This window comes from Rutilus rutilus (assembly GCF_951802725.1).
Source record: "Rutilus rutilus genome assembly, chromosome: 19".
Taxonomy (NCBI): Eukaryota; Metazoa; Chordata; class Actinopteri; order Cypriniformes; family Leuciscidae; genus Rutilus; species Rutilus rutilus.
The window spans coordinates 36,733-57,341 of NC_140232.1; positions in this window are offsets into that span (position 1 = coordinate 36,733).

Sequence of the window (20,609 nt, forward strand, 5' to 3'; positions counted from 1 at the left end):
TCAGGTGTAAACTACTCCTCCTTCACGCCCCCCTCGCATATTGGCTTTCCAAGCAAAACCTGTCTTACACAATTTAAATCAATGTATTGTTTTATGTGAACGATAAAGCAAGACTATTTTCACATAATTTTGAAGCCAGAACTCGAAGCGACAACATCCATTAGTCAAAAGTCTTGTGGACACATATTTAGTATGTTTTTTGTGGTCTTATTTCAGCAACTTTCATTTTAATTTTTTTCAATAACCACGCATAAACATTATTCTCTTAAAAATACAAACATGTACATACATGTTGCTCACATATTATGGTAGCCCTGTTTGTGCTATATAGAGTGAATTTACACCTTTGCCATTAACATGTTTATAAATAACAGAAAAAAGCACAAATGTCAGGGCATGTCAGAACATCCCAAGGGCCCCAAAAACACCTTAGACCCCAGAGGGTTAAAGATTGCGGAGGAAAGTACAGCACAGCAGCGATAATACAACTTAACCCTCGAGGAAGATGACTGGGACGTAACCAGACCCACAATGCTTCATGTTTGTCTTCTTCTAGGTGAGTCAGTCGAATCTGAGTGATGTTTTAATCGACATACAAAGCGACTCCTCCTCCCCCACAGCCCTCATGATCCCACCGATGTATTGTATATCCAGGCAGAGTTACATTTGAGTCTGGGATATCAACATTTAGCCAGGTCTCTGATACAGCAATAACTGCTGAGTTATTATTCACAGCTATACTGTACAGCTCATCGCACTTGTAGCGTAAGGAGCGCACATTGGAAAGTAGAAAACCAGGCATGGTTGGCACTGATTTATGTTGGTTTGTGTAATGTTCGGCCTTCTGTTATTCAAGAAGTCACGCATGAACATTTGTGCTGCTAGCTTCTGTGAGCTGCAAGCTATATTTATTTTATAGACATCCACAACATGGTATGTCCAACAACATTGTGTGTACTTGTTCGTCTATCCACAACATGTAGCATCACACAGAAGGAAAGGCTATACTGCCACCTTGTGGTTACTCAATAGAATGCCTATCATTACATCCCCTTTCCAAAGTTATAAAACAAAGGTTAATTAAACAGCTCTTTTTTTTTTTTTTAACTTAACTTTTGCTTGCAATAAAGCCTTACGAACATGCAAAAGGTCAATATGTTGCACAATACAAGTACCTCATAGAGAAATAACAATAACAAGGCACTCTACTGTAAACAACAATGTAAAGCATCATACTTTTTCAATAAGTCTCTCAGGTGGTTTTCTAGGTCTAGTAGACCTTCTGATTGGTTCAGTCATTTGAGAGGCTGTGGTATTAGGCTCAGCTTGGTGTGCATTTGGTGTATCACTTTGTTTTTCAGATTCAGCTTCACCGTGTTTGTCAGTGTCCTCATGAGTCTTTAACAGACTCCTTCTGTTTCTCCTCACTTTATGTCCATCCTCTGTTTCCACAACGTAAGATCTAGGTCCGACTTCACTGAGCACGGTCGCTTTTCTGTCCCAGCAATTAGGTCCCTCGATTCTCACAGTGTCCTTTTCACAAAGAGGTTCCAGACTTTTTGTAGCTCTGTCATAGGCCATTTTTTGTCTGATTTTGAGTCTCTTTTTGTTGTTAATCCAGTTGTCATTGTCTCGTCCTGGTTGCAATTGCGGTAGTGTGGTGCGGAGCTTGCGACACATAAAGTAGCTCAGCAGGGGACGCTCCACACTCCAGAGGTGCAGCTCTGTAGCTTAGTAAAGCAAGGTGAGGATCAGTCCTACCATCCTTGGCTTTCTTCAGTAGTCTCTTAACAATTTGTACTCCCTTTTCAGCCTGACCATTGGCTTGTGGGTACAATGGGCTTGAGGTAACGTGCTTGAATCCGTAGTGCTTCGCAAACTCTTTAAACTCTCCACAGTCATACTGCGGACCGTTGTCACTCACAACACATTGTGGGATTCCATGTCTGGCAAAGAACCCTTTCATGTGCCCTATAACAGACTGTGCGGTGGTGCTGGAGAGTTGCGCAATCTCAGGGTAGTTTGAGTAATAGTCTATAACAAGAAGATAGTCCTTGCCATACAGATGAAATAAATCTGTGCCCACCTTTTGCCAAGGAGCAGTGGGAAGGTCAACCATCAGCATTGGCTCCTTGACTTGTTTGTAGTGGTGTCTGAGGCAGATGTCACATTTCTCAATCATTTCCTCTATGTCTTTGTTGATACCTGGCCAGTAGATGGCTTCACGTGCTCTTCTCTTACATTTTTCCACTCCCAGGTGTCCTTCATGAAGATGCTGAATCATGTCCTTGCGCATGGTCTGTGGGATAACAATCCTGTTCTTTCTCAGCGGGAGTCCTTTTGACATACACAGCTCTGCCCCCACCGGGAAAAACTGTGGGCAAACTCCTTTCGACCAGCCATTGTTTACACAGTGAGACACTTTGTGTAGCATAGAGTCTTTTGCTGTCTCTTTAACAATCTGCTGCAGCATGGTGTCTGATGCAGGCAGTGAGGCAGTGACCATGTTGATGTGTGTTTCAGTATCTTCTGCTGCAGTGTTCTCAGCTGTGCCACTGTTGAGTTCTGGTGCTCTAGAAAGTGTGTCAGCAAGCACTATGTATTTACCTGGCATGTATATTAGGTCAAAGTCATAGCGCTGCAATGTCATCATCATGCGTTGGATTCTGGGCGACATGTCATTGAGATTCTTTTTACGGATTGATATGAGTGGTTTATGATCAGTTTCTGCTGTGAATGTGGGCAGTCCATAAACATAAGTGTGAAATTTCCCACACCCAAACACTAGGCCCAGCGTCTCCTTCTCAATCTGAGCATAGCGTTTTTCAGTCTCTGTCATTGATCTCGATGCATATGCTACAGGTTGCCATTTTTCTTCATTCATTTGTAGCACTACGGCTCCTAGTCCGTCTTTCGATGCATCAGTGGAGATTTTGGTTGGTTTTGTTGGATCAAAGTAGGTTAAAACTGGTTCAGCAGTCACAGTTCTCTTCAGTTCTTTCCATTCTTTTTCATGTTTTGTTGTCCACTCAAATGCAATGTTGTGATGCAGCAGTTCTCTGAGGCATTTAGTTTTTGAGGAGAGATTGGGAATGAACTTACCCAGAAAGTTAACCCTCTGGGGACCAAAAACGCGCCTGCGCGTTTTGCTCGTTTTTTTTTTTAGCAATGAAAAATAAACACAAAATGCTCTGTTAATTTTGATCTTTCATTTTCGTGTAATACATCAATCGATCCTGTTCAGTTTCTATTTTTTTTCTGTATACTCACAATAAAAATAAAGTGTTTTGCTTTTTGACAAATAAAGAAAAACTAACATGATGCTATTTCTGCCTTCTCTCTGTCAGTAAACTCCCATTTGAAACGCGTTCGAAAATGATCTATAACTCAAATGAACAAATGAAGTAATTTATATAAAAAACAAATATTATCAGCTTCTGTAATCTGTATAAAAAGAGAGCGACTCCAGTCGAGCTCATTACCAGCCATTCAAAAGTAATTTGACCACTCCCCGGAGAGCGCGTGCTATTCAAACGCAAATTCTGAGAACCATTTCAGTCTGTGAAACGCCCCCACATCAGCTGTAAACAAAGAGGCATAATATAGCCTACCTTATGGAGAAAATTTTCCGTGCTGATATGAGGAGCAATATGAGGAGCAGATCCCGCTGAGGAGTGAGGTAGGCTAAGTTATCCTTTCTCAAGTGTTAATGTGGAATAACGTTATGGAATAACGTTAGTGTAGGCCTATGTAAACAAAAAGATGAATCGCGTTTCTATAATATGAATCGCGTTTCTGTGAGATGAATGAAGGGTACATATTTGTAAAGACTGTTTAGCCTAAATATGAATCGCGTTTCTGTGAGATGAATGAAGGGTACATATTTGTAAAGACTGTTTAGCCTAAATATGAATCGCGTTTCTGTGAGATGAATGAAGGGTACATATTTGTAAAGACTGTTTAGCCTAAATATGAATCGCGCGTCTGTGTGTGAAAGAATAAACTGCTTTGCTATAGCCTACTGAGATGAGTAAAAATCGACTGAAATATGTTGAAATAAAATGTATTTGTATAAGCAACGTATTAAACTGCAAATTAACATTTATAGGCTATGCCCTAATATTTCATAAAAACAACGTTACAGTCAGGCGAAGTATGAAAGACAACATTTTGTTGACTAGATTTGGGTACAGTTTTTACTGTAGAATATACTGTCACATCAAATAAGCTTTTCTGCTCATATATATAAAATACTATTTTGTCAAAAATAAAGTCATAGACTAAGATGTTCCAATGTTGGCTATATTCAAACTAATGAATACATATGATAAAATTTAGGCCTATAATCTTTTTTTTTTTTTTTTTTTTACAAAGAAAGAGTACTTTTTTGCAGAAATATTGCTGAAATTGTAATTATTGTTGTAATTGTAACCTTTTTAATAAAATAGCAAAACATATTTACAAGATAGATGTAAGCAAAATCTTAAATGGTCAATATAAGTCTTCTTCAAAATATATATTTTGTCCTTGCATTGTGGCTCAGTCAGTGTCACACCTGAATGAATGGCTAATTATGCAGAGTCATTATGCAGAGTGGGTGGGACTAAGGTGTAAACTACTCCTCCCCCTCGCATATTGGCTTTCCAAGCAAAACCTGTTTTACACCATTTAAATCAATGTATTTTTTTTTTGTGAACGATAAAGCAAGACTATTTTCACATAATTTTGAAGCTAGAACTCGAAGAGAAAACATCCATTAGTCAAAAGTCTTGTGGGCACATATTTTGTATGAGTTTTGTGGTCTTATTTCAGCAACTTTCATTTTTATTTTTTTAAATAACCACGCATAAACATTATTCTCTTAAAAATACAAACATCTACATACATGTTGCTCGCATATTATGGTAGGCCTGTTTGTGCTATATAGAGTGAATTTACACCTTTGCCATTAACATGTTTATAAATAACTGAAAAAAGCACAAATGTCAGAGCATGTCAGAACATCTCAAGGGCCCCAAAAACAGCTTGGTCCCCAGAGGGTTAATGTAAATTAGGTTCTTAGGATGGTATCAACAGTCAGAAGTAAACAGACTTAACTCAGTCAGCTTGCTCACCCTAACCCTATCCCACAGAAAGAAGGATGATTTCCAACAATTGTACATATTGTGCAAATGTAATTTTTACCAGCTTTCTTACCCCTTCGGCGAGATCTAAGTCGTAGAATCCCAGTTTGCTGCAGGATGGTTTTAATTTCAGGGGCCAAAGGGGATGCATATCTTTTCAGACTTATTCAAAAATGTAAATTGTTCTTAAGGCGAGACACGGCAGGCAAAAACATTGATTTTTCATGCAGTGGTCATTTTTGAGATTTTGGGCTAGTTTACTCCTTCAATATGTGTTCTTTCAAGCTATAAAGAAAACGTTGAAAACATACATTAAGATGTTTATTTTATTACATTTTGTTTACTTGTGGCAGTAAGTTTCTCCCGAATTTACCAAGAAGTTAGCATTTCAGCACGACACGCCGAGTTCCGCCTGTTCACTGAAGTCTGTCATGACCGGTATCGCTGTAAAGCTCTGAGTCTCCTGCACAACGCTATGTAACCCAAATATGGGCATTTCCTTTCTATCAGTAACCAATCGTGAATGTCCAAAGGGGGATTTAAAGCCAAGGACGAAATCTCATCTAGAGCTATTTAAATCTTTAACCTGTTAAGCTTCACCAGTGCGTCGGCGCACTGAAGCGTTTTTTTATTTATTTAATTCAAAGTTACTATCAGATTTATGGCCGGTTTCACAGACGAGGCTTAAGCCTAGTCCCAGACTAAAATGCATGTTTGTGCTGAAAGTAACTTGCACTGACATATCTTAAAATATGTCAGTGCCATTGTTTTGTCACAAGATGCACACCATTAATGTTTTTTTTGTTTTTTTCTAAGACACGTTTATAAAAGCTACTTAAATGTCCTAATTGAACTAAGGCTCAATCCTGGCTTAATCTAAGCCCTGTCTGTGAAACCAGGCCTTTATGTTATACCTTGACAAACTATACATCATTAAAAAGATATAAGACTCAAGTTTCAGTATTTGACCACTATTGTATTCTGAGAAACTTATAGTGACAGTTATGTCTTAATTTGTGTCAGGAGTTATGAAATGGAAAAATGCGTCGATACCTTTAATATGAATTATGACCATCAGCCGCTTTCATTCATAAAAAAAACTCCCGTGCTGTCGTCATTACAGCGATACACAAAACAACGTGCCTCAGGGCTTTAGCTCAAAAATGTGCAGATTTGGAGAAATATTGATAGATTCTCATAGATTTACATCATATTTCTATAGACAGGAACAATATTTACTGAATTTATACCCAAATGCGTCGATGTAATCATTATGAGCGCTTTCATACTCTGGTCTATTGTGTTTTCAATCCATACCAGCAGCCTGAGGGCGCTATATGCACAGTAACAGTCCATATATGGAACATGAAGAAGAGCCATGATCATGTGATATTCCAGGACGTCACTGATACACACACAGCTAACACAGATCGCTGTAACATGTAGATATAGTCGTTTTGAAGACAATAAACATGATTGCAATGATATTTGATTTGCCTGTGTTCTTCAAGCCATGCCAGGTATTTTCATAATAATAGATTATATTTATAATGTAATGCTAATCGATATAGACTTTATCATTGTGCAGAATACTATAAAATAATATATTTTTTGTCTGATTTTTTTTATCTGAAGCCAAATTAGATCACAGAAGATTATTTAAAACACTCTACTTGCGTTATAAAGGAAGTTTGGAGCACAAACATGGTTTTAATCTCATAAATGGTTGTGTATTGATGGTGTGCTAAGCTAACATGCTAGCTAGCCCAGGTGCACCTGCCACCTAAGTTAGCAGTTATTCTTTTATGATTTTTTTCTAAATAGCAATGCTTACTGAAATGTTTCTTTATTCCAGAAGGGCATTTGAATTGAGAACTTTGATAAAAGAAATTAGGGATTGAAACCCTATGAATAGCACGTGAATAGACAGTCGTTAGTAACTATAATGCAGACAAAAGAAATGCATATTTAGAGCCATAACCAGGCTGGAGAGGTGTGAATGTGTGCATGGGGAGACTGAGACTGAATGGGGCTCGTTTGCACCACAAAAAAATAGAGACAATAGACTGAATGGATGCTTAGATGATGACAAACATCAGTTGCATATTTTGATAAGACTCTAAAAAAAGTCACATGACATGATCTTGAAAAACATTTAACTAAATACAGAGTTTTAGACTTATCATCTCCAGATTTTACATATAACATGGTCAGACATATGGCTTTAGCTGTAGTGCATTTCTAGATTGCCTCAGTGCCAACTTCAATTTTATTTTCATGAGGATGTTTCATAAAAATAAATTTCTACTAACTTTACAAAACTTTTAAGCTATTTATAAAAAAAAATGTCATTATGACAATAATGAATGACCAGGTGTCAGCTTTCAAATGAGATCATACTTGTGCTTTTAGTACAAAGGGTTCATGAACTGTATCTGTTTCAGTTTGGGTATGTCATTTCTGGGGATTTTTCAAAAGTGGGGTTGCAGCTTAACAGGTTAACTGCCATTTTCTCAGAATGAGTTTTTTGTCATTCTCCAGTACAAACATCTCAGCCTATGTAGCACCTGTGTACATCAAACTCTCCAGTTATACACTTAGCAGTATTCTGAAGATATTTTCAGAGGGATTTGTTAATAAATCATTCCTGGCCTGATTTATGTGTCATTTTAATAAAAAAAATATGGCGAAAATAAATTTAAGGTTATGGACAGTATATTTTGATTTCCTAGGTAATGAAAGAATATATCCTGAAATCCCTCTGAATTTTTTTTTTTACATCTTGTGTGTAAACAAAATGAAAAAAGAAATTTGCACATGGCTTTATCATATGTTCAGATCTATCTACCGAAAATATATACAAAACCGTGCATATTTAATGAGATAATGCCTAATTTGCATAATTAAACATACACATTTCTAAAACTTGTAATACATTTTTTTTATATACTTGTGTAAGTAATCAACTGAGGAAGTTTCATGGTGATATCTATTATTTAAAAATTTTACCCTATTCACCTGTAGTGTCTCGCCTTAAAACCGAGTTGTTGTAACGTCTCAGGGTTGATGAAGAAGATGAAGGTCGGCAAATCTGTAACGTCTCAAGGTTGAAGAAGATGAAGGTAGGCAAAGATACTAAATACTCCATCCATCCATCCATCTTCTACCGCTTATCCGGGGCCGGGTCGCGGGGGCAGCAGTCTAAGCAGGGATGCCCAGACTTCCCTCTCCCTAGACACTTCCTCCAGCTCTTCCGGGGGGACACCGAGGCGTTCTCAGGCCAGCCGGGAGACATAGTCTCTCCAGCGTGTCCTAGGTCTTCCCCGGGGTCTCCTCCCGGTGGGACATGCCCGGAACACCTTCCCGGGAAGGCGTCCAGGAGGCATCCGGAAAAGATGCCCGAGCCACCTCAACTGACCCCTCTCGATGTGGAGGAGCAGCGGCTCTACTCTGAGCTCCTCCCGAGTGACCGAGCTTCTCACCCTATCTCTAAGGGATCGCCCAGCCACCCTGCGGAGAAAGCTCATTTCGGCCGCTTGTATCCGGGATCTTGTCCTTTCGGTCATGACCCACAGCTCATGACCATAGGTGAGAGTAGGAACGTAGATTGACTGGTAAATCGAGAGCTTCGCCTTGTGGCTCAGCTCCTTCTTCACCACGACAGACCGGTACAGGGACCGCATTACTGCAGAAGCTGCACCGATCCGCCTGTCAATCTCCCGTTCCATCCTTCCCTCACTCGTGAACAAGACCCCAAGATACTTAAACTCCTCCACTTGAGGCAGGAGCTCTCCACCAACCTGAAGCGGGCAAACCACCCTTTTCCGACTGAGAACCATGGCCTCGGATTTGGAGGTGCTGATTTTCATCCCAGCCGCTTCACACTCGGCTGCAAACCGTCCCGGTGCATGCTGGAGGTCCTGGCTTGATGAGGCCAACACGACAACATCATCCGCAAAGAGCAGAGATGAAATCGTGTGGTCCCCAAACCTGACCCCCTCCGGCCCCTGGCTGCGCCTAGAAATTCTGTCCATAAAAATTATGAACAGAACCGGCGACAAAGGGCAGCCCTGCCGGAGTCCAACATGCACCGGGAACAAGTCTGACTTACTGCTGGCAATACGAACCAAGCTCCTGCTCCGGTCGTACAGGGACCGGATAGCCCTTAGCAAAGGGCCCCGGACCCCATACTCCCGGAGCACCCTCCACAGGCCGCCGCGAGGGACACAGTCGAATGCCTTCTCCAAATCCACAAAGCACATGTGGATTGGTTGGGCAAACTCCCATGAGCCCTCCAGCACCCTGTAGAGGGTATAGAGCTGGTCCAGTGTTCCACGACCGGGACGAAAACCACACTGTTCCTCCTGAATCCGAGGTTCTACTATCGGCCGGATTCTCCTCTCCAGTACCCTGGCATAGACTTTCCCAGGGAGGCTGAGAAGTGTGATCCCCCTATAGTTGGAGCACACCCTCCGATCCCCCTTCTTGAAAAGATGGACCACCACCCCGGTCTGCCAGTCCAAAGGTACTGTCCCCGACCGCCACGCGATGTTGCAGAGGCGTGTCAGCCAAGACAGCCCCACAACATCCAGAGACTTGAGGTACTCAGGGCGGATCTCATCCACCCCCGGTGCCTTGCCACCGAGGAGTTTCTTGACTACCTCGGTGACTTCAGCTTGAGTGATGGACGAGTCCGCCTCCGAGCCCTCAGCCTCTGCTTCCTCAATGGAAGACGTGACGGCGGGATTGAGGATATCCTCGAAGTATTCCTTCCACCGTCCGGTGATATCCCCAGTCGAGGTCAACAGCTGCCCACCTCCACTGTAAACAGCATTGGTAGGGCACTGCTTCCCCCTCCTGAGGCGCCAGACGGTTTGCCAGAATCTCTTCGAGGCCGACCGATAGTCCTTCTCCATGGCCTCACCGAACTCCTCCCAGGCCCGAGTTTTTGCCTCCACAACCACCCGGGCTGCAGTCCGCTTGGCCCGTCGGTACCCATCAGCTGCCTCAGGAGTCCCACAAGCCAGCCAGGCCCGATAGGACTCCTTCTTCAGCTTGACGGCATCCCTTACTTCCGGTGTCCACCACCGGGTTCGGGGATTGCCGCCTCGACAGGCACCGGAGACCTTACGGCCACAGCTCCGAGTGGCCGCGTTGACAATGGAGGTGGAGAACATGGTCCACTCGGACTCAATATCTCCAGACTCCCTCGGGATCTGGTCGAAGCTCTGCCGGAGGTGGGAGTTGAAGATCTCTCTGACAGGAGATTCGGCCAAACGTTCCCAACAGACCCTCACAGTACGTTTGGGTCTGCCGAGTCTGTCCAGCTTCCTCCCCCGCCATCGGATCCAACTCACCACCAGGTGGTGATCAGTTGACAGTTCCGCCCCTCTCTTCACCCGAGTGTCCAAGATATACGGCCGGAGGTCGGATGAAACGACCACAAAGTCGATCATCGACCTCCGGCCTAGGGTGTCCTGGTGCCATGTGCACTGATGGACACCCTTATGCTTGAACATGGTGTTCGTTATGGACAAGCTGTAACTAGCACAGAAGTCCAATAACAGAACACCACTCGGGTTCAGATCAGGGGGGCCGTTCCTCCCAATCACGCCCCTCCAGGTGTCACTGTCGCTGCCCACGTGGGCGTTGAAGTCCCCCAGTAGAACGACGGAGTCCCCAGTCGGAGCACTTTCCAGCACCCTTCCCAGAGACTCCAAGAAGGCCGGGTACTCTGCACTGCCGTTCGGCCCGTAAGCACAAACGACAGTGAGAGACCTATCCCCAACCCGAAGGCGTAGGGAAGCGACCCTCTCGTTCACCGGGGTGAACTCCAACACATGGCGGCTGAGCTGGGGGGCTATAAGCAAACCCACACCAGCCCGCCGCCTCTCACCATGGGCAACTCCAGAGTGGTGAAGAGTCCATCCTCTCTCGAGGAGTGTGGTTCCAGAGCCCAAGCCGTGCGTAGAGGTGATCCCAACTATCTCTAGTCGGAATCTCTGAACCTCACGCACAACCTCAGGCTCCTTCCCCGCCAGAGAGGTGACATTCCATGTCCCTAGAGCTAGATTCCACGTCCAGGGATCGGGTTGTCTAGGCCCCCGCCTTCGACTGCCACCCGATCCACTTAGCACCGGCCCCTTACGGTCCCTCCTGTAGGTGGTGGGTCCACGGGAGGGTGGCCCCACGTCACTCCTTCGGGCTGAGCCCGGCCGGACCCCATGGGGGGAGGCCCGACCACCAGGCGCTCGCATACGAGCCCCAACCCCGGGCCTGGCTCCAGGGTGGGGCCCCGGCTGCGCCATACCGGGCGACGTCACGGTCCTCATTTTTTTGTCATCATAAGGGTTTTTGAACCGCTCTTAGTCTGACCCGTCGCCTAGGACCTGTTTGCCTTGGGAGACCCTACCAGGGGCATATAGCCCCAGACAACATAGCTCCTAGGTTCATTCGGGGTACTCAAACCCCTCCACCACGGTAAGGTGGCAGTTCAAGGAGGGGTACTAAATACTCAATATTTATTTAAACTGAAGAATATACAGAACAGTGTGCGTGCACAAACAGAGTGCTAACACTAACATTTCCACAAACATTGACCGACAACTGAATGATGGACAGAGAGAACTTAAATACACAGACAGATGAACACAAGACAGGTGATGCAACTGATGATGATGATGAACAGGTGCGTAATGAAGGGAGTGAGTTCAGGTGTGGAAACAAAGAGGATTCTGGGAACTGTAGTGAAGACGAGACGATGACAGACGGTGAATGTGACAGTTGTGTCATTATTAACTTGGGGAAAGACAGAGACAGTTACTTGAAAGGTTGCAGTGGAGAATTTTCATCCATCCAGCTGTAGTCGAGTAGGCCACTATTTTCCTAGAATCCATCAATATCTCCTCAGAGTAATTCCATCCAAATGTCCTGATGCCCAATTTAGGAATACTAGTGCAAAATGCCCGTGCAAAATCAGTTTTTGTGTGTGTTTTTAGTAATTGTTGGTTTGGTGTGTTTGAGTGATCATTGTTACAATTACACAGCAAAAGTTCTGTGACATTTTTATTTGTGCATGGTAGAAAGCACAAAGTGAACTCAGAGAAAACGCTATGTGTTAAAAAGGCTCCAATCTGTATTATAGTTATAAAAGAGACACTAATGCCACCTTGTGGCTAAATACATATTAGGTTAAGATATAGAAGACATTAACGGAACAGTTTAGCTATTGGGGAGTGGTCTATTGCACATACACAGAAGAAGTTTGATGGAGTTATGCTGCTTGTTAGATCGATTCTACAGAGTGCGTTCATATACCAGTGAGTAATCTTTGTTCAGTTATTGATAACCTCTTACGAGTTGTATTTCAAGTATTATTATGCTGATGTTAAATCTGTAATTTGATATCTTTTGATGTTATGATGCACGCATTTGTTTATTGCATCGTGTATATTATCTGAGGTAAACACATGTAAAAGGGAGGTCAATATCTATCTGTGATCATTTAATCTCAATTTCTAAGTAACTTGGAGTATGTATATAGGATTATTTATGATAGAATAAGGATATATGATGATTATATCATCTCTGGACGATCGCTTTGATTGAGATCACGTGTCTGTGAACGTGTCGCCATTTAATCTGTGTTATTTGACTCGGTCCTTATGTTACTTGATTATATTTTGTATAGTTGGGAAATATTGAGTCATTGCATGCATAATATCCATAATAGTAGTAGTTTGTGAGTACTATCAGGCGAAATTGGTGACTCTAGATGTTACAATGATTGGATAATATAGTACTACAATGCTTATGTTCTTCTGTGCATATAACCATATCTGAAATATGTTATCTTGAATATGTTATAATTTAAATATTGTTATTTCTATTTCATTTAGAACCACTACTGTTTGAATGTGGCTGCAAATTACCATTAAAGAGATATATGTCTCTGACCGGACGTCTTGTGACTACTCATTTTCCACCAGAACCTAATAGAGTCTTCATTACACTATGCTTGAGCAAACAGTTTGTGAATAGGCTACTACAAATGATGCCCGTGAAAGAGACTGTGAACGCATTGAATAGGATATGTTTAGTTGGTGAATAGCATAGGCTACTATTACACAGTAGCGATAACGTTAAGGGCACGAGAATGAAATATAATATTCAGAAGTAAAGAGTATAGCTGACTTATAAATTCAGTTTATATCCACAAATGAATAAGCACGTCGATTCAGGGAGCAGTGCAAAGTGCCCGTGCAAAATCAGTTTTTGTGAGCTGATCGCAGTCAAAAAAGTTCAGTAGATTTTTCTTAGCGATGGCTGATTTCAACAGTTTCAATATGATAAAAAATAACTTTCTATATTGATTCAATGGATTAATTGCATTTTGAAAAAAAAAGTGTCATGAATTTATTGCATTTTTGGGGGAAAATAATCAGTTTTTATAATAAATCTTTGAAAATTAAAATCTGGATTTGAAATTTTTATGTTATTATAACCTAAAGATGCTATGTGAAAGTTTGAAACAGAAAATAGTGGTTCCCTTTCGAAGGGAACTCAACACTACGTCATTGACGCTTTGGGGAACGCCTCAGGCGTGACAGGTGTCTGAAATCAAATATCAACTCACGGCAATCATGTTGACCGGCGACAGCCCGTGAATCATCAGCTTGATTGATTAACGCGCGACTTGGATGTATAAAGGGGAGCCTTGAAAACATGACAACATCCTTTTCGTCTTCAGGGACTGTTTTTGTCTGTTTAAGAGAATATCGCTTGGCATTATGAAACGCGCAGAGAAGAAAAAGGAGAGTTTTCGCAACTGTGCAGACCCATGCCCAAGATATTTGACGCCGGGTGACACACACGATCTGTGCGTTTTTTGCTTGGGTGAAGAGCACGCACGGGAGGTTCTCGAGAGAGCCTCTTGTGCAAACTGTGAGAGTTTTCAATTGAAGACTCTCCGCTCTCGTCTGACCCTTTTCTCGAGGGAAGAGGGTTCAGCATCTGAGCCCCGTGGTGCTGGTCCCGCTCGTGCTGAGGCTCAGCGGCGACTTTCACCATGGGGCTCCCAGATGGACCTGGCCGATCGTCTTGAGAGGGAGGTTAACCTCTCAGACCGTTCGTCCACTGACGAGGGCGAGCTGCAGGTAGATGATGATGTTTTATTATTATCTCCTAATGCGTCTGCAGCTGGTGCTCTTCTGGACGGGAAGGATTTGGTTGATGATGCTGTCAGTCAGGTGGAGACCGAACCATCTCAACCATCCTGCCCTGTGTATGCGGAGCTGGTGGACGTTATGGGACGCGCCACAGACAGATTACAGCTGCCGTGGAGGCGCGTTAGGGAAGAGACCGCTCGTGGCCATCTTGACGATCGGTTTCTTCCCAGCCATAGGCCACCGGCTCAGGTGAGCCTTCCATTCCTTCCGGATCTCCATACTGAGATCAAGAAGGCATGGAAGAACCCATACTCTGCCTGTATTCATCCACATCAGCGGGGTAGTTTCGCTGCTGTGGATGGAATCGCAGAGCATGGGTATGTGTCGATGCTGCCCATTGACGAGACGTTGGCTAACTATCTCGTGTCTGGGCAGGCGTCAACACTAAGAGCTCCTGCCCTGCCATCCAAGCCGCTAAAAACAACGGCGCGCTTGAATGGCAGAGCATACACAGCAACGAGTCAGGCCGGTGCTGCTCTGCACACTCTCGCGGTGTTACAGGCGTACCAGGCCGACCTGCTGCAGGATCTCGACCAGGGGACAGCTCTTCCCCACCCCTCTTCCCCACCCCTCTTCCCCACCCCTCTTCCCCACCCCTCTAGGGGTCAGCCAGCTGTTTTTTTCATTGTTTTTGTTTTCCGTTGTTTTTTTTATATATATATATATAAATACAGAATCTGAATTAAAATGTGTTTGATTTAAGCCTACATTTCAAAATTTTGTGTCATAAAATTTCTTGTTTTTAAGCCTTTCGCACGTACGATCACACCGGTGTAATCAGTCTAGGCTGGTCCACTAGGCTGGTCCTATCAACTTTTTCAGCAAACGACACAGAAAACAGAGTAGGCTAATGCGCATACATCCATCTCGCGAATGTACACTCTTCTTCTACCATATTCTCCCATTAGTCGCTTTTCCACTGGCCAGTGTGAGCGCAGAGCTGTCATTTAGTCTTTATTTACAAACTTGGATACCACACGCGGCTATTGACTGACCACGAACAAGTAATAACTTACTTGCACTTTTCATTCGTTAATGTCTCGCGGTCTTGCTGTTTTTTCCCCCGGGTTTTTTTTTTTTTTTTTTTTATTACATTTTTTACGCACGACCAGATGAACCAAGCTCAGCAAGGCCCTGAGCTCACGCCTCTGTCCGACTTTAGAGCGCTCCGTGGATAGACTGAAGGAGTGCTCCGTGGAGCTCGCTGAACTCCAGACACACACGGCCACGTTTTCTGCGCGTTTATGACCCTGCTCTGCGTAAATGCATTGCCTCTTTTGACGCGTTTTGACATAGATTTCATTGAAGGTAAATTGGAGCGGCCACACTGAGCTGTGCGTAACGCCCACAGACGTGAAGTGGACGAGACAGAGGCTGTCCGGTACTGTCTGAAATGGTTAACTCTGTGGCGATGCATGTGCAAAACAGATTTTTTTTATTTTTTTTATTTTATTTATTTTTTTATTGAAGGAAGAACAAAGTGATGTATCACATACATAAAGAGTTTAACAATACTCCTTGTTTTTACAATTGTTCCCCTTTCCCACAAAATAATATAATAATACAACAAATAAACAATATATATATATTAAAAATTAATAATAATAATAATAATAAAATAAATAATAAATAATAATAATAATGATAATAATAATAATAATAATTAAGTTCTTATATTACAAACAGTGAGAAAATAATTGACAACATTGTTAGCCAGCTGTGACGGATTACATCATCCGATCCAATGTGCACAAGCCTTTTAATAATAATTGGTTTTAGTTTGGGGGGAGAGTTGCATCCTTTTCAAAATAAGAAATCATTGGGGTCCATACTGAATAAAAACGTTTGGTGGATCCTCTAAGAGAATATTTAATTTTCTCCAGTTTCAAAAACAGCATCACATCACTAAGCCAGAGTGAAACTAAGGGTGGTTTACTTGACTTCCAATCAAGTAATATTCTTCTACAAGCCAAAAGACATGCAAAAGCGCATGCGTCCTGACACTTTTTGGACATGATCACATCTTGTTTAGGTACTCCAAAGACAGCCATCTCAAAACTAGGCCTGATATCCTTAACATATGCCTCAGACAAAATTTTAAATATAGCTGTCCAGTAATCCAGCAGTCTGGGACAAGTCCAAAACATATGAGCAAGGTCTGCTTTAGCAGAGCGACAACGTTCACATGTATCAGCCACATTTGCGTATATCTTAGACAGCCTAACCTTGCTGTAATGAAGTCTGTGGAGGACCTTGAACTGGATTAAACCCAAGCGAGTACAGGAGGTTGTTCCATTCACTCTAGATAATGCATTATTCCAGGTTTCCTCTGAGATATCCACTGCCAAATCTTTTGTCCACTCTGCACGGATTTTATCTAGATTAATATTTTTTATCGACATTAGAATATTATATATATTAGTAATGATTCCTTTCAAATGTTAGCCTGGGTTTCCCCATACTGCCTTGCTCGCAGCGCGATTTTATTCACGCTGCTAGGCAGTCTGGACACCATGGACCAGATTTTTCCCTGAAAAAGGGAACCAATCACAGAACGGGGAGGGAGCAGCAAGACGATGATGACACCGAAGCAGTTTGTTTATATCTATGAATCCAACATGGCATCAGACTCGACGTTACCTTCTACCCTCATGTTTATCTTGCACAAATGGTAATATTCGCTAAACGCCATCGTGCACAAATAAATCTTTGACCCATCATATTTTTCCTCGTTGAATTTCTGTCACTCTACATACGTCATCTGGTATAATTGAAGCGATTGGTTATGAAGCTACGTACAGGCGCATTTGATAGACATTCATAGCGCCCAATAAACGGCTCTGGGCATTCGTAAACCACGCCTCAAATACGAGAAAATGAACACGTGGTTCCCAGACCAAGTCTCAAATGAGACTTGGTCTGACGTTAGCCAGGCTATTCAAATGTAAGGGAATGTTTAAAATTGCATCCAATTCTGTACTGGGAGGAATGGATGGATATGTGGGACAAAGATTTTGAATTAAATGACGAACCTGAAAATATCTAAACATATGTGATCTTGGCAGATTATATTTTGAGGAAAGGTTAGAAAAAGAGGCGAAAAAATCCTGAATGAAAAGATCACTAAATTTAACAAGACCTGTCTGTTGCCACTGACTGAAGACAGAGTCCAATTGAGCTGGAAGGAATAGGTGATTTTTGCATATAGGGCTGGCTATGAGGAAGTCCTTAAAACTAAAACATTGTCTAAATTGAAACCAAATCTTGAGAGTATTTGCGACGACTGGGCATTGAGTATACATAGAAATACAAAGAAGCAATTTAGATAAAACTAAAGAAGGAAGGGATGATGAGGTACAGGAGTTTGCCTCTGAGATACATCAGACATCTTTGGGGATCTGAAGCCAATAAAGTACTTTCGAGATATTTGCAGCCCAATAATAATACCTGAAATTAGGAAGCGCTAAACCGCCTTGCGATTTCTGTCTCTGGATAAATTCCTTCCTAATCCTAGGTGTTTTTCCACCTCATATAAATGATGAAATAAGTCTGTCTAAATTCTGAAAAAAGGATTTTGTTAAAAATATTGGAATGCATTGAAACAAGTACAAGAATCTTGGTAAAATGTTCATTTTTACACAATTAATTCTACCTGCAAGAGAGAGAAATAGCAAATTCCATTTTTTGAGGTCTAATTTTACCTTGTCAATTAGAGGGACAAAGTTCTCTTTGTAAAGGTTAGGGAATCCCTGTGTGATGTTTAGAATCTCGCCCCCCTCTCACAATATAGTTCCCACACTGAAAAAAATGTTATGTTGAATTTACTTAATTTTATTACGTCAAGGGGTTGCACGAAATAAATTTATCTAAATCCAGATATATTTTTTAAGTTGAGTGTACTTATATTTTATAAGTAATTTCAGATTAATAATATTCATAATTTTAGCTAAACTATTTTAAGTTGAATTTACTAAATTTTTTCAAGAATCAGCCTGTGAATCTCAACAATGGTGACAATTATAAAGCATGTTGCAGTGCATTCTGGGTGCCACCAATCAAAAATCATTCATGGCTCCCATCATGCATTGCTGCATGAATAAATAATAAGCTTATGTTCAGAGGTGATTGGTTTCAGTGTTTCAGGTGAAATAACGATTATGTTAAAACACAACCAACACCATCAGATCACCTTTTCTATTTGTTCAGCTGGCTGTTATAAGGTACAGCAGCCAAACAAAATCTAAAGTTAACGGTTTCAGGGTAAAGAGCCCAACTAAAACACACACTGATCCCCATGATGGTAACTTAAAATTACGGTTGTAACATTACAGTTTTCTCCTTCAATGATTCTGCTTGTTAACATCATGGTGTCTTCAATGTTGGCAATACAAAATAAAGAGTTCTTAATTCATCTTTGACATCTGTCTGTTATTCAGATATTTTTGTTTAAAAATTGTTAAATGGTTAACTTTTAAGGAATTAATTTGATTAATTATTACTCAATTCTAATGTGTTACATTTAATTAATAATATTGCTTGTAATCTGCACAATTTTATTGAGTAGATATAGCATATTCATTTTACAGTGTATATGGAAATAAAATTAAACTTATTTTTTTCTAATTACTTTTAATTGAATGAAATTAACTTGTTTTAAACAAGGGCAGTGAATTTGAAAATTAATAATAAAAAATAAGTAGGATTAAATAACACATTATAATCAGTGAAATTAACCAGATAAAAACATGTAACATTTACAAGGGGTCAGAATAATTTTTTTCAGCACGTCCCTGGACCAAGAGACAGCAAAGTCATTTTGCTCTTTGTAAACTGCAAATAATAAGCTTTATTATGACATAAAAGACATGTATATGGCATTCTTTTAAGCCTGATGTTTTTCTGTTGATCAGTTCACTTTGAATGGAAATAAATGCATTGAGTGCATGTGTGTATCTATGGTGTATTGACAGTATTGTTTTATAGTAGTGTACATAGAATCTGTGAAATGATTATAGATTAGTAAATGTGTAATTTTTGTAGAGCCCAATAACACTTTTTTTTTTCAAGTTGCCAGACATGATGAAATATAATGCTGTCCATTTAAAAGGAATGACAATTTTATCTTATATATATATATATATATATATATATATATATACAGTATATATATATATATATATATATATATAGTATATATATATATATATATATATATATATATATATATATATATATATTGTTATGGAATATGCAATTATTCTATTATGAACATGCCTTTTTGTATATAAAGAACTTCTGTATTGTAGTAAACCACAATAGTAACCCTAAAGAAAGTGGTTTATAAAGAAAACACTGTAAATTGTTTTTGTAAAATGGTTTATTTGGAAAGTGGTTTATAAAGAAAAACATACCACACCTAATGTTTTAAGCATTTATTAAAAAGCATAGTGAGAAAAAAAACATGTATTAGAAAGAGCTTTGCTGAAGAAAAAAGAAGAATGCAAGCATTACCGTCGTATGTGTTGCGGACGAGACACAGGTCCGAAGAAGGAGGACGAAGAGGTGAACGGCTTTATATAGACAGGTCCGAAAGGAATGTCCAGAACTTATGACAGTTCAAGACTTCGGATTGGACAGATTGTCTGTAAAGGACTGAATGCATGCTGAGGGGTTTCCAAATGTCAAAAAGTATGATAGACTATAAAGGACTGGAAAATGAATGTCCAGGCAGACGCCGATTCGTAAAGGACATCTCTGGTGTTTTAGATGCCTTGCCATTGCGCCCCCTGCAGTTAAAGCTTGTAAACGATTTGATTTTGATTAACTTTTATTTTTGTTTTATATAGTAGTACCTTTTATGTAAACTAGTTAACCTGTATTTAATTAAAAAATATATACTGTATATATATATATATATATATTAAAAATATATATAATTGAAATTAAGAAGCTCGACTGCCATGAGTCTCTGTTCTACAAAAGATTGAGCTGAACTAGGAGAAGTCTTCTGTGAACTAAATATTGTAAGTATGGAAATTCAAATGCTTATCATTTAGGACAGATTTAACTTACTTTACCTAACCCGAGAATAATTAAAATAAGGTAAAAGGTGTTTAAAATATATATTTTTTATAAATAGACATTTACTATTGTGATTTAAACATTAACACATATTATAGTAATGAATGGTTCGATTTTGTTTACAGCTAAACGATCTGATTTTGGTTTAATTTCGCTGGGGCGTTCTCGAGATATAAGC